Source organism: Brassica oleracea, chromosome C4, assembly GCF_000695525.1.
Source record: "Brassica oleracea var. oleracea cultivar TO1000 chromosome C4, BOL, whole genome shotgun sequence".
NCBI lineage: Eukaryota > Viridiplantae > Streptophyta > Magnoliopsida > Brassicales > Brassicaceae > Brassica > Brassica oleracea.
The window spans coordinates 8,095,956-8,108,764 of record NC_027751.1 but is presented as its reverse complement, the minus strand read 5'-3'; the positions used below and the strand labels follow the sequence as shown (position 1 = coordinate 8,108,764).

Below are 12,809 nucleotides of genomic sequence, written 5' to 3'. Positions count from 1 at the left end.
TCGTTGGGGTTCTCATTATAAAACATTGCTGCGGTTGGTTGATTTGTTTGCTTCTATCATCAAAGTGCTTGAGTATGTTGAAATCGATGGAAGTGATGGTATCAAAAGACGCCAAGCTAATGGTCTTCTCAAATACTTCCACACCTTTGATTTTGTGTTCTATTTACAATTGATGTTGCTTCTTCTTGGGATCACTAATAACTTGTCAAAGGCTCTTCAAAGGAAAGATCAAGACATTCTGAATGCTATGTCACTTGTGAAGTCCACCAAGCAACAATTGTACAAGATCAGAGATGATGGATGGGAATCTCTGATCAATAAAGTTTTTACCTTTTGTGAGAACTACAAGATTGAGTTCCTGGTTATGGATGATGAATTTGATTCAAAGAATTCAAGGAAAAGAAGCAATATAACCAATTTGCATCATTACAAGGTGGAGTGTTTTTACACTGTATTGGATATGCAGATTCAAGAGTTTAATGACCATTTTGATGAGGTAAACACAGAATTACTTGGCTGCATTGCTTCCTTGAGCCCCACTAATTCATTTTAGGAGTTTGATCAGTTAAAAGTTATGAGATTGTCTGAGTTCTATCTTGAGGATTTTGGTCATATCGAGCGGATAACTCTTGAGCATCAACTAGGTCTTTATATTGACAATATTCGGGAAGATGAAAGATTTTCTAATTTGAAGGATCTTGGAGATCTTGCATACATGATGGTGAAGACAAAGAAACATCTTTCACATCCTCAGGTTTATCGGCTTTTGAAACTAGTTTTGAATTTACCTGTTGCCACTGCTACAGTTAAAAGATGTTTTTCAGCGATGAAGATTGTGAAGACTAGCTTGCGGAACCGGATAAGTGATCAGTTTTTAAATGATTGTGTTATTTGTTTTGTTGAAAAAGAATTGTTTGAGAAAATAACAAATGAAATAGTAGTGAAAAGATTCCAAACTATGGAATCTCGTATGATAAATTTGTAAGGTATTTTTTTGGTTATGAATTTTTTTTTATTTAAATGAGTTAGTTATTAAAAAATTTGGTGTCCCCGATTAATACTAGTTCTAGATCCGCCACTGCAGCGGAAGTGGGTGACATGATGGTATGTCTCCAGATACCCTCCTTTTTTTAAAAAAAGTAGGTGTACATACTATTTGTTGGAAAACATTCAATCTAAAGCTTACTGATATTCCTGGTGGCACATGCGTCGACTGCAAATGCTCTAATGGACAAAGGTTAAGTGGTGATGAGCCGAGCAACGAAATGGATGGAATCCCCTCAAACCAGACACGACACCCCATCCGTTAGAACAGCAACAGCTGCACAGCACCACTGTGAGGGGAGTAATTTAGGGGAAGACCAGGTTCAAGTTGCAGGAAACCCCCAACAAAGAAATTAACGTGGAGCCGCTACTATTTCTATTTAGTTTCATTGCAATGTTTTTTCCCAAATATTCTCAGTAATTTGTTTCTTGAACCATGTTTCAATCTTTAGCTATTAATATTACGTAATATAAATTATTATAGGACGTGTTGATTTCATTTGTATACTATTTCTCTGGAGCTTAATTATAATGTTGTTTTTCTTTTCTAAGAAATAAAAATATGGTTTGCTCGACCAGGTTTTAAACATCAGCCGTAACTCAAATACGCTTTTACAATGTGTTGTTTATAAACTACAATCGACGTGGAGCCACTTCTATTTTTCTTTAGTTTCGTTGCAGTGTTTTTTTTTTTTTTTGAAATATTCTCAGTATTTTGGTCACTGAGAACAAAATGAAGAAAATGGTTTCTATTTTTCTTACAATGTGTTGTCAATATTTTTTTCAAATATTCTCAGTCAAAATATGGTTTCTATTTTTCTTTAATCTGATTTTGATAAAGAACAAACTGAAGTTATAAAAGAAAATTTCTAATCTACTTTTATTAAAGAACAAGTTGATCAAAATTTCTTATTAATTTATTTATCCAATTTCTCAAATGAATTTTTATTCATTATTTTATTCATTTTCCAATACATCTAATATAAAACAAATATATATGAAAAAAAATATTAGGTATCAATAAAAATAGATGACCTAACATAAAAAAATATTAAAAATCTAACCCGTAAAAAAAGCGGAACATAACCATATTAAATCATCTTAACAATCACATTAAAAAGAATTTAATTGACTCAGCGAAACTAAGATTGAATATTTTACCATAAAAAAAAGTTCAAGAACTTACAATATAAGTAATTAGACTTTCTTTTTCTTTTGTCTTCTATTAGATTTTATTAACTTAAAGTATGACGTACACAAAATCGACAAAGGTTTAATACCTTTCCAGAGCCATAAGCCGATGAGTAAAATTTACAATATAATCTTCGAATAAGAACAGATTATATTTATTATATTCAATAAAATAAAATTTTAAATGATTTATTAAATAAAAATATATTTTAAAATAAAATAGTTTTAGTGTTAACTCACCGGCGGGCCAACCCCTAGTTTACATAAAAATCTCATTTGCATACTTGTTTAAGCCATTGCTAGAAGACATTTTGCAAGACCTCATCTCTAACATTAACACCAACCAACAAAGTTCATGTAATTTTGAATTGTTTAAAATGCCATTAATTTTATGCTATCCTAATGGGCCGAAACCATAAAACCGAAAATCCGAAACCCGATTGAATCCGAACCAAAATACGATTGGTCCCCCGAATGCCCCACGGCCAGCCCTAATAGAAACAATCTCTTCTTCTGGTGCAAATACTTGGAGGAAGTATTGAACGGTTTGACTCAAAAGCTTTCTATGTACGGAATATACAACTCATGTGGTATCAAATATGATACAGTAAAACGTAATAGGGAAAGTAGAAGAAGATGAACAGTAACTCGTATTTGATTCGATCCAATGTTTACACAAAGAATCGACTCTCACTCGCCAAGAGATACATGTAGAAACACTCTAGAGCAGAGATGAGGAATCAATGGTGATTTTCCTAGAAAATCACCAAGAAAATATAGAGAACATAGATGAAGAAGATAACAAACTTTCTTGACTATTTTTCGATGATTCTGACTTCTGTTTTCTCCAGCTATATATCAACTCAATCTTGCTGATGTGTTGAGCTGACGTGGCTTTATTAGCACCATCTCATTTCCTATAGCAAATCCTCCCTCTTTTGAAAACCTTGACCACAAGGTTTTGAGAATGCTACTGCTTTTGATCTATCACCATGCCTTGTGAATCTGTAATATGTAGTCTCGCCCAGTACCAGTTTGAAACTATTGTGCACTCCATTATCCCTCCTGGATCAAAGGACATGTTTATCCCATCATCTATATCATCACTGAAACGCTTATCCCATCTCCACCTCACAGTGTCCATCAGCCACATCTCAGTACAAAGATTCTGCAGCTTATCCGCAACCGTATACCCAGAAGCTAAGGTCCAGAACACATTCTCTTTGCTGGCCTCAAAACTCATCAAATCAAACTGTAAACCATTTCGCACAGCCTGCAATATCTCTAAAACCCTTACTGCATCTTCATACACATGTTTGATGGTCTCCATCACGCCTCTGAATTTGAATCTCCAAGACTTGAGAAGTTTCTCTTGTTTGGTGTTTTCCTGCATTTTCCTTTCACCATTCTCTGCATTTTCCTTTAACATATCACTGAGTCTAGCAACACAAGCACGAGAAACCAATTTTGCCTGCATCATAACTTCTGGTTGAGAACAAATTTTGAATGAAGTAAATCGATCTAAGAAACTTCTCTTAATCTCCCACCAGTTCTTGAATTCACTGTCACACATTTCCTTCTTGTACTTGAACATCCAGGTCTTATTGTGCTTCCACTGTTTCTTTTTTCTCTGCAATCTCAGATGCATTTGATCAAATAGGTGGTGTGCAGTCAAATCAGAATCTTCTACTGCCTTTTGAGTAAACTCCTCCACCACATCTAAAACATAGACATGTTCTATTTCTTGAGCAATCCACTCCTCAGCTCGTTTATTACAGCATAAACCAGAGAATGTATCACATCCAAAGGTGTTTTTCTTAAGCATCCTAGACTGCAATTCATCTATTCTAAGGCTTGGTTTCACAAGATAATCGGTTACCTGAACATGATCATTTTCTATCTCCTGATAGGATTCCTCTTCATAAAATGGTTCTCCGTCCAGAATAGAGTTCACATGAGGAACAACATCAACCTCCAGCATTAAAGCCATTTCTCCTGGAGTCTTCGCCTCTGTTGGTTCCAAATCAAGGCTTGAACACTTCAGAATCACTGGAACTGATCCTGGCTCAATTTTAGCCTCTGAACCCTTCGCCTCTGAATCTATCAACTCTACATCAGGAATCGCAGAGATCGTCTTCCCAAGCGAAACTGATAAACCGCAGTTTCCATTGCTAGAACCTTCGCTGGTATGAGTTCCATGATGAGCTTTCTCATACATTCTTCCCAAAACGAAGCAATCATTAATGGATTGAGGTTGATACATTCTGACGAATGCATGCGTATCTGTCTGCAATCCTACTAAGTATGCTTTAACCAAATGCTTCCCAGAAAAACTAGTCTTGGATCTAAGCATCTCAAAACTCTCATGATATTCCCTGATTCCATTAGTTTCTCGCAAATACATCAGTTCAAGCAATGGATTTTCGGCGATCTGCAATCCCGTCGGCGTACCTGATTTCAACCCTTGCAATGGATCCTGAATAGTAAATGAATCTGCCAACACTTGTATCGCCGGTGGAAAATTCTCCGGAGATTGACTTGAGGCAACCCTAACACTGCCTCTGGTTACAGCGATTGATGGTCTAGCTGCGTTTTTATCCATCTCTGAAGTCTGATCGATGACAGCTACTTCCATCGATTCGGAAACCTTCACTCTCCAATCTAACGCTTCCGCCATAGATTCCGAGGATGCGACTGGCTCTGATACCTTTGATACAGTAAAACGTAATAGGGAAAGTAGAAGAAGATGAACAGTAACTCGTATTTGATTCGATCCAATGTTTACACAAAGAATCGACTCTCACTCGCCAAGAGATACATGTAGAAACACTCTAGAGCAGAGATGAGGAATCAATGGTGATTTTCCTAGAAAATCACCAAGAAAATATAGAGAACATAGATGAAGAAGATAACAAACTTTCTTGACTATTTTTCGATGATTCTGACTTCTGTTTTCTCCAGCTATATATCAACTCAATCTTGCTGATGTGTTGAGCTGACGTGGCTTTATTAGCACCATCTCATTTCCTATAGCAAAATACTGGAAATATTGATGGATCCAACGCGAGACAAGATGTCACTGTTTTTGATTTGTTATGTCTTCCAAACTACATTATTCTCATTTTGGTACGAAAGAAAGATGAGAAAACATGGTGAACAACCTCAGAACCCAACTCGGCTAATCAACAACATCGACAAGCAAGTGCGTCACAGGAGGAAGAGTGTATGAAGTTGCTCTGCCAGTTTAGTTCGCATATTGATGAAGCCAACAAAAGTCACTTAGGTTCTTTTTCAATTTTAATGCTTCGATAATTCATAAATTCGAGATAGCAAACAAGCAATCATTGTAATAAGGTTTTTTTCGATTTGAATTAATTTAACACTTCTTTCAAAGAAAAAAACAAATCTTAAAAAGATAACAAAGCCAGAGGAATAAGTGAAGTTATTAGTTTCAAAAACCATCCACCAAAGTCAACATGCAAATGCTTTGAACACACATTAATGCATAGAAGGATCAGTAACTTGACCAAGGAACAGGACTAGTCCGCTGAAGTTTTCTTTGACAAGGAAGAGAAACGGGTGATCAGCCACGAAGTCATACTTCTCTTTCGGAGTAGGAGGCATACGACAACCCTTACTGATCACAGCAGCAGCCGCTGCAGCTTTCGATCCCACTTCATCTACCTCAATGCAAGACTTGTGGATGATCACATCCCCCGGCAGCTCCAAACCCAAACCCTCGAGAGCTTCCGTGGCTTTGAAACCAAACTCGAATTTAAACCTCGGAACCTTGAGTTCTCCAATACCTGCAGAGTATCCAGGAATATCTCCTTCGCCACTCAAGAATCCACGACAAGAAGCTAACCTCTCCAGCAACCCATCTTTTTCATCAGGCAGATAGATTTGCATCGAGAAACGGCGACCGTAGTAGTCACCACGTCCTCCCCTGTAAGGTAGGTTGAGGACTTTGAAACCTTGGTAAACTACTAGACCGTATCTTAAAGATTAGCCGGACATGAAGGGCACACGTACTGTGGTTCCATCGAAACGGTGAAAGTCGGAGTCTTTTGTAAGAGATGGATCGAATTCTTGATCCCATCTTCCGTTGAAGAACAATGCATTGGCGAATATGAGATCAGTCGCAGGAGAAACAGAGTTTTTTGGGATGAGATCAGTGATGAGTCCTTTTGTCTCCTTCCCAACCCATGAGTTCACTTCTTCAACCACTTCATGAACCTATTAAAAAACAAAACAACAAAGAAGTTGTTAATTCTAAAGGATTACAAATTAATTTATTAATATAATCAATATACAAGCCTAAACGGATATTTTGCTATCTTAAGTTTTTTTTTTTTTACTTTTTTTCAAAGTTAATTCACGCAACATTTGTGATTTGGATTCAGACAAAAGCCTTGTGGAAGTATTTAACTTGTGGCGAAAGGCAACTAGGTTTAAAAAAATATTTACCTTGTTGCGAAAGTCAACTAGGTTAAAAGCAGCCTTATACGAGTTCTCTATAATATCCTTGAAAGAAGGATCGACAGGGACAGATTTTTCGCTCCAGACGCCGTTCGCTGCCGCGATCGTCGGACCGCCACTTGGTGTACTGTCGGCGAGGACGGTGGTTACGATCTTGGAGGAGACGGTGTTAAGCTCGTAGGTCGAAGAAGCCTGTAGTAAAGAGAGAATCTTTTCTTCGATGTCTCTGGGAGACTTGGCGGCGATGAAGCTGAGGGTGACATTGATTAACGCCGGGGAAAAGAGTCGGTTAGAGGGTTTTCCGGCGGTGGTGGTGGCGATCACGTGCTTAAACAAACTCAGTACGATCTCGTTTTGCTTCCGCAGTGATTCTCGGAGGTCCATATTTTATGGCGGGTGAAAAGGTGAATAAGAAAGCCAAGATGTGAGATTGATTAGGACGCAAAGGTGTGTATGCCAAAGTTTACGTTCTACAATCTTGTTATATAGAGGCTGAAATATCAAATTTCCAAAATTCAAAATAGATATACGTAAAACTAGATAGGAAAATCTTGTTAAAAAGGAATAAAACTTAAATAAAAATCACTTTTATGCATTAATTAAATAAGGTAAATAATAGATATATTTATACCAGAAAGGAAAAAATCGTTAAAAGAAAACAAATAACGAAAAAATCACTTCCTTTGAATATGGTAAATAATAACTATATATATACTAAAATGGAAAACTAATATATATTATTTTACATTACGAAAATAATCGAAATTTAAATCTTACATCTTCAGAATATTGAATTATAAACCCTTTAAAAAAAAATACTTTCGAAATAGCTTATTTTGAGTATTTTCTTAAGTTGAAAGAATTAGTCAATTTTTGATAGATGCTTTTCTCAATTAATTATTCTAAGTGTTATCAAGTAAAACGACAAATTTTCAAAATTATAACTTATACACATCAAACAATCCTGCTACTAGTATGATTTGTGGTTTTCTCGATGTGAATTGAATTAATACTTTACTCTGTTAAGTTTAATAAGCTGAAATGAATCAGAAAACATCATTTTTATAAGCTAATAAGGGGAATATTTCATTTTCATATTGCCAATAAATCATCCATAATACATGTATGAATTTTCAAAGCAAGAAAAGTCGAACAAAAACAAGAGTGAGACAGAAAGAAGCCATAACCGACAATCTGTTGAAGCCAAGCAAAGCTTTAAGTTTTAAAGAGCTAATAACCATTTAATCATCAGTCCACTGCAATATTCTTGAGACTTAAAGAAGCCATCTTTGTGGCTGCTTTTGTTATTCTGCGTTGGTGCTTTGGAGAATCTATATACTCATCGGACAAGGAAACCAATTTCAAAGATTTAAGAATATATAGTTTTCCACAAAACTGAAAAATCAGAGTTCTAACCAAAAGAAGAAAAGAAAACAAATCAGTACCATGGTTGCCATTTTCTCCATATTTTCTGTTAGTAGAAGCGGCCATAGGAGAACACAGAGTGGCATCGTAGGCTCTCTTTCCTCTATTTGATTGTCTTATTCCAGTACAAGTTTCATGTGTCTCTTTTGGTTCAAAGAAAACTTAAAGCCTTTTTTTTGTTCCATCTATTGTCTTTTTATAGTTTGCTCTTGAAGGTGAAGTTTTATGGAACATGCTACTAGATTTGTTTCTTGAGTTCGGTCTCTTTGTTATACGCCTTTGAAGTTCTAACCGCCTAATTGTCTTGTCTTGATGTTCTGCATTGTGTTGATGTCAAGCCAGAACTCTGATGTTAGGAGCTGTTTTGATCTTACTTGTTATATGTTACTATTGCAGTCACTCTAGTAATGTAGTTTGCAATCAGTTCTGTATGTTGTTGAAACCATTTTCTTGTGGTTTTACTTATCTAATAGTTTGTGTCTGAACTACCTAACTAAAACAAAGAGTTCTGATAAAAGTTTCTGTATCTTTGTTATAATTTTGAAGTTTTTAAAGTTTGCTTGACTTATGTTTTGAAGGGCTTAGCCTTAGGTGCAGCTAAAACGGCGGCATAGAATGTTCTTTCAGAACACTAGTTTTACTTTTGTTGATCATATAAAAATATAACAAAAATCATTTCATAGATTTATTAATTAATTTAAAAGGTCAATTGATGAGTGCAGTAGGATCACACACGGCTGTTAGCCAAATGAACTAACCTTCAATTGACAATCAAATAGATGAGTTTACACCTTTATATATTAAATCACAATTCCTATAATTACCAATATGGGAGTTTCATTTATCATATCATATTTTGGCCATTTTGGTTTTGGGCCTCATTCGATATGTTGGGAAAATTACCCAATATTGATGAGATGAAAATGGGATTTAGACAACTAAGAGATTTAAGAAGAAGAATCTTAATATTTAGGAAAGGGTTTACTACAAAAAATTTGTTTTTGGAAACTTTCTCTTACAAATATTTTCTCTCTTTTGTTTTCTCTCTTCTTGGATGATGTTACAAAGGGGACTCTACACTCTTATTTATACTAGTGGAGGGTAACTACAAGCTAATTCTAGAGACTTCTCCATCTTCTTTTAAACACTTCAACACACTTCTCAATCCACACTCTTCTTCTCCTTCTAGATATTTCTTCTTCTTGGACTAAGGCTTAATTTGTTTTGGGCTTAAGGAGGGAACTCCAACACGATATCTCTGTTTTTTCAAAGTTTTCGTTTTCGTCGTCCGCTCTATCATCACGATGTTACAACAATCTTCAAATCTTAGTATTCTGCTTTCTTCTTGAGATGCTAATTAGATTGGTTTGAATCTTCTGAACTCCTCATCATTAGTCTAGTCCAAAACATTCTCTGTGTTCATAATCTTTTTCTCTGTTATATAATTCTCTTTAATAGATTTTAAGCTATTCTTGAATCTGAGATTATTCTCTATTTCTCCTTAAAGTGTTTTTCAAATAACAGTTGACATGAACCTTGTCTAATGATCAGGATGACAGGGGAGCATTGCCTCCAAATACTGATTTTGTTGCTTCACTTAATAGCCTAGCCGATTCAACTCATGGGATCGAAGTAGCAACAGAGTTCGAACCGCTGGAACATGATCAACCCATCCAGTGTCCACTCCACTCCCCGAGCCATCCATTCTTAATGTATGATCTTTATTTTATCTGTTTTTTCAACTTTCAAGAAAATAAAAGAAATGGTTCCTCTGTTTCTCTTGAGCACAGGATGGGATAATATGGAAAGAGAGAGTGTCGGCTTCGATGAGGAGACGAGGCGAGTTGGCCATTGCTCAAGATGGAGTAGATGTAGAATCTGATGGCTCTGTGACAAAACCATCCCCGACTAGCCAATGCAATCCCAACCGTCGGTTCTCACCATCTCTTAGTGCTCCTCAACCCCACATGCTTAATCTACTAGATGAATGCAAAGCTTCTGGTACAATCTAAGAACCCACCAATGCTGGTCAAAACCAAATCATGTTGTATGTTATGTACTCTGAAGAACTAAAACTGATTGTTACTTCGATTAATCCCATGTCAACCAAAATTGCTTATGAGGTTAAGATCATCAAACATAAACCTTATCAAGACATAGTTAATATTAATAACCGTGATAGTTAGTACTAGTTTTAAAAACATGAATAAGATTATAATATAAGGCCATCGTATTTAATGTTGTTCAATGTCATAGAACCTTATCTGCTGAAAAATCAGAAAAGGGTCATCAGTTTCCCAGTGCAAAGTTGTTTATGCCATAGGTGGAAAAAATTAACTTACTTTTAAAAACATGTAGAAATTGTTTAGCATAAAAATCTCACATGAAAACTTGTTTAAGCAATCGCTAGAAGACATTGTTTAGCAGACCTCATCTTTCAAATTATCACCAAAGCCGAGCAATATCTTAACTGGATTGTTTGTTAAACGTATACTACTACATAGAGATAGAAACAGTGGACAGAATATTTTCACGTTTCCATATATTAATGCGATGCTGACTATATTGGTTTTTAATTTTTATATCAAAATTATTATTTTTATCTCATCAATAATAAATGACAATGGCACTAGTTGTAATATTCTTTAGAAAGTCAAGGGTGAATTGAAAAAAAAGTTCTTGTTATAATAGTGTTGACTAAATTTTGATCCGTGATTCAAAAGCGCAGAGTATTATACATTGTAAAAATTTAATAAAAACTCACTAAATGCTTTGTTAAGAATGATAAAATGGTAGATCCACCTTATTTAAAACCGTCTCATTTTTAGCGAACACATTTACATCTCGACCGTTTTTAATTTTAAGTTCTTAGTAATTTTATTCATTTAGATTCATGTAATTGTATTAATCATCTATTTAGACCGGTTTGGGTTTATTTTGAGTGACCAAAATCATTTAATTTTTAGAAAATATATTTGTATTGTATTTTTCTTAAGAAATATTTAATTCACATCTAAAAATTTGAAAACAATGTTTAAATTTTTTTTTTGAAAAAAGGAAAATTAAATCAATGTAATTCATATATAAAAATCTTAGTATCTACGGTTGTAATGCTTAGTGGGTTCAAAACAATGTAAATTTAATTAAAAACCATAAAAGAAAAGTTAGTAAAAAAATGATACACGTGAAAATTAACATTGTGAAATTGAACCGGTTTCCACATAGATCAAACAAAATCAAATAGTTATTCACAATAATTTTTAACCTAGATTTGAGAATATTCAATAAATTTAAAACTAGATATGATTGTGTATATATATATATATATATATTATAAAATCGCTTTTGTTAAGTATTAAATGATTGAAAGACTACAATTTTTAAATGATCTAAATATTAAGTAATTTAATGTAAATATGATGAAAATCTAAGGGTAGAATCCAAAAATTTTAAAATGAGATCTTGCTTTAATAATATAGATATATAAATATGAAAACATATTTTCATAATTTTTTTTAAATTCAAAACGCCAATTAATAGTGTAGAATAACCCCAGGGATTAGCCCGAAGAACTACTACCACCAATTGACAATCTGATAGAAGGATTTACACCTTTATATATCAAGTTACATTTTTTATAATTTTCGATGTGGGAATTACAGTTATCATATCAGATTTTGGCCCACTTTTGCTTTTAGGTCTCTATCACCACGATGTTACCCCAATCTTTCAAATCATAATATGCTGCTTTCTTCTTGAGATGCCAACGAGTTAGGCTCAAAATCTAGACATGCGTGTTTTCTATATTTTAAGTTGAATCTTCTGAACTCCACATCATTAGGTTAAGCCAAAACCCGATCTCTGTTCATAGTCTTTTTCTCAATTATAATTCTCTTTACTAAATTTTAAGCTATTCTTGAATTTAAGATTATTTATTTATCCTAAAAGTGTTTGCTTCTTTCAAATAACAGTTGACATGAACTTTGTCTTATGATCAGGATGAGAGGGAAGCATTGCGTCCAAACACTGATCGATGTTGTATGTTATATACTCTGCATAGCTAAAGTGTTGTTCATTTGCTGATCATGGTGATCTATCTGGATGAAGTTGGAAATCGATGTTCATTTAGTGCAGTTAAAAGGTAACAACCAGAAGGATCATGCTCTATGGACCATAAAAGATACTATTAATTCGTTTAATTAATAGGCTGATGCTCACAATTCCCATAATACCTTGCATCACAAACAACACAAGTTTCCTTCCATTCCAAGTTACCGTAACAGCATAGATTACATTTTGATCTCCCATTTTGTCATAGCAAGAACTAAGATCACAGCCTTAGTTGAAGAGTTGAAGCACAGGAGGTGACTACAACAAAGCCATTACAGATTCAAAGCTATCTGCTAAAACCCTAGTAGCAAAAAAAAAAAAAACAATCTACCGTATCATTTTTTGAATTAATCAATAAAATAAAAACCTCATCTCATCTGTCTGAAAAATTACACATCTGTCAAAACGCCGAGAACTGAACTAAACTAAACTACAAGCCTCTAAAAACAAAATTTGAGTTCTTCTCATTTTGTGTTCATATCACATTCTCATTTTGTGTATACCGATGTTTTGTTAAAGAAGATTAAACATTGGTCTCTCTCTCTCTCCCTATCCCCACC

The 12,809-nt window shown here is 34.6% G+C and overlaps 2 pseudogenes; one reads left to right on the top strand and one right to left on the bottom strand.

The window, feature by feature from the left end:
• Positions 1-5,710: 5,710 nt before the first annotated feature.
• On the bottom strand, positions 5,711-7,144 carry LOC106341276 (annotated as a pseudogene).
• Positions 7,145-8,160: 1,016 nt separating this feature from the next.
• On the top strand, positions 8,161-10,151 carry LOC106338016 (annotated as a pseudogene).
• Positions 10,152-12,809: the final 2,658 nt, after the last annotated feature.